Below are 3,222 nucleotides of genomic sequence, written 5' to 3' on the forward strand. Positions count from 1 at the left end.
GGGGGGGGGGGGGGGGGGGGGGGGGGGGCAGGGGCGACGGGCGACGGAGCGCGGCTCGAGCGCATCCCACCAGCACCAACGGAGTAACAGAGATTTTGAGGCCCATGGCTCTGCCCACCAAGGGTGCCAGCCAATCCAGCTACCGGGCGCATCCTTGCGGGATCATTTCTGGCCACCGTTCCACGGGGAGGGGACCATGCAGGGGAAGACACCAACCTTTCCGGGAGGATGGATGGGGGGCTGACTTCAAGCGAAAAGGGCCCCGAGGTGCAGGGGATTCCCGGGTCCAGACCATCGAGTGCGCACCGCCGACCGACATGGCGCACTACGCGCCCCCCGGTGCCCCCACTAGCCTACCCCCGGGGGTCCGTCCCGGGAGGGCCCATCCCTGGCCGATGGAAGGGGCGCTGACGATGCAATTGCGCTGCCCCGGAGGGAGGGGGCCGGCAGGGCCAGGGAGTGGCGCCAAAGTGCGTGAGACCTCCCCCATGATTCCTCGACCTGTGTATGTCCCTGGGCAGCATCACAATCGGATACACACAGCCAGTGAGGAGGTCGAGAGAGAGTGAGGGAGGGTGTGTGTGTGTGTGTGTGTGTGTGTGTGTGCGTGTGTGTGAGAGAGAGGGAGGTGGGAGCTCGGTCGAAAGGCGCGCTCGGTCCCTGTCCGGGCCGGGGGGGGGGCTTGCGTCTGTTGTGCGTGATTGGCTGTTCTGAGCTTGCAGGCCGGCTTCTCGGCAGCACCGGGTTCAGGTGCCTCGGCACTCGGGCGCCCCGGTCTGGCGCGGATAAATGCACCATGAGTTTGGAGGCGCCCCTGCAGTGGGGCTGGGTCGTGAACCGAAAAAGGCCCTCCCAGCGCCCGTGCCACCCCGGGCGCGGCGCCACGCCCGGGCCCCTCCCGGACAAGCGAGGCGCGCCACATGCAGAACCGTGTGCTGGTTAATGATTCGCCCTGGCCCGGCCTCGCTGCTGTTTCCGAGGGCGGCCTCAGGGTGGCGGCTTGTCGCCGGTCCCCCTGCCGAGGGTGAGCCAGCCCGGCGGGGCGCGGGGGCCCTCGCGAGCGGAAGCACGCCGTACCCTTATGCAATGGCAAATGCCACTACTCACCAACTCCGATGGGGGTGAAGGACCATTTTGTTCATGTATTCCCCCCCGGTTATGGGCGGGCAGCGGGGGGCCAGCCAACTCGGTCCAGAGGGCGGAGGGGGGGGGGGCAGGGAGGGGGGCTGCTACATGGGTCGCTCCGTTCACTCCCCCCCCCCCCCTTCCCGGCCGCCGCCACCGAGACCACGTCGAAGACACCTATACTGACATGTGGGCCGGCTTCCATGGAACAAAGGACAGGGGGGTCGTCGGCCAAGGGTGGAGGGAGCGGCGCCCTCTTCTGCCACGCCCCTGGCGTGACCACTCTCTGGGCCCTTCGAGGCTCGAGGCGAGGAGGCGCCTTCGGGCGGCATACCGGTGGACGTGAGCCTTCGAAAGGGAAGAGTGGGGGAGCCTCGCCGTAAGCCATGGGAGTCATATATGTCGTGCGGCTCTGTGAATGGGGAGGAGGGCGCAGAGGGAAGAAATATGCTCGGCCGCGAGTCATATTTTCCGGCTGCCCCATCCGGGGGATTGTTTTTTCCCCTCACCAAGAGCCTGGACCTATGGGTTCCCCGTGCAGTCGTGGCCTCCCCCCCCCCCCTTTCCCCCATGAGAGCACATGGAGGGGGCACTCTCCAGAGCAGTGCCGGAGGCTTTGCTCGCTGCCCCCCCTCGCCTGGCCCCGATCGGCCCACCAGTGTGTGGGTCTGGACACGCGCACCCTGTGCGGGCCCCGGCCACCCCAGAATGCAAGGGGGACGGGGTAGAGCAAATCGGCTTGAGGCCCATGCTGGGGCCGTCACCGGCCCACAGCCGGGACAAGGCTCGTGTGCGTGTGTATGCTGGCTCGCAGCTGTGAGTGGGCTTGGGTGCATATGGATGTGCAAGCGTTCTTGCCCGCGCCCGGGTCGCCTTCCGGGAGGATGCTCGGAGGGAAGGCATGTCTGTGGGAGAGTCTCCCGAGACCCCACAATCAAGGAACTTGGCGGACTCACGCCCAAGCATCTTGGGAAGCGCGTAATCCCGACACAGGGGCACGGACAGGGAGGTTGCAGGGGCACAGCGGGACTGCCTCTGTGCGACATGACCGCGCGGTCCTGCGGTCCAGCAGTAGCCATGCCGGGAATCCTCCATTGGACAGAGGGCTCGGCGGCGAGGGAGGCCTTGAGGCAGGGCATGGGGGAGGGAGGGGGGGGGGGAGGCCTGTGAAAGTGGCTCTCGAAGGGGAGCAACGTCCTCCCCTGGCGGTGGCAGCCCTCCTGGGAGGGCGCCCCTCTTGCGCATGCGCGCGCATGCTTGCGCCATCTCGCCCCGGCTATTCTCGCTCTTGGCCACAGGCGCGCCCTTTTTGTCTTCGGGAACGTCGGCACCGCCCCTGCCGGCCCGGCGAGAAGTCTATGTGTTCGACCCCGGGCCCCCTCCGTCGCCTTCGCCCTGCCATGCCGCCTTGTCGCCCCCCTCCCCCCCCCCCCCCCCCCCCGGGGCTCGGTAAGCATTGCGGGGCCGGTTCTTGGTGCGCTGCGCAACGGGAGAAACCCTGATCATGGTGGCACCGCGGGGAGGGCCGGGCGGGAGCGAGGCCGCGCATCATGGTTTCGGTGGAGGCTTCTTCACATGCGTGGGGGGCGGCCGAGTGGCTCACCACTGTGAGGCTGGGTACAAATGTGTGTGTGAGGATGTATTGCCCCGGTGTGCGTGTGTGTGTCGTGTGTCCGCGAAGGGCCCGCAATCGAGCGCACGAAGCACGCGACCGGTGTTAATAGGCTCGGTCAAATCGCGCGGTTCCCAAGATGCACATGCATACCCCCCCCCCCCCCCCCCGGACAAAGGACAAAGGCTGCCCCAGGTGCTCGGCAAGCCTAAGTCACAAACTGCGATGCGGGTCCCCGCGAGGCGGGGCAAAAGGAGGGGGCCACTGGTGAGGATGACATAGGATCGAGCGGGTGGGTTCCGATTGCCGGCATGTCGCCAGGTGCGGCTGCTGCCCGGGCCCGAGTCACCAAGGGGATAGCTATATGCCGGAGGCCCGAATGGCATTGAGCCATACTCGAAGAAAAGTGCGAAGCCGCGCCCCCCCCCCCCCCCCTGGGGATTGTGTCGATAGCAGCCGCGGTGGAAGTGTCCGTGACCTCGTCC

Source organism: Fonticula alba (assembly GCF_000388065.1).
Source record: "Fonticula alba strain ATCC 38817 unplaced genomic scaffold supercont2.1, whole genome shotgun sequence".
NCBI lineage: Eukaryota > Rotosphaerida > Fonticulaceae > Fonticula > Fonticula alba.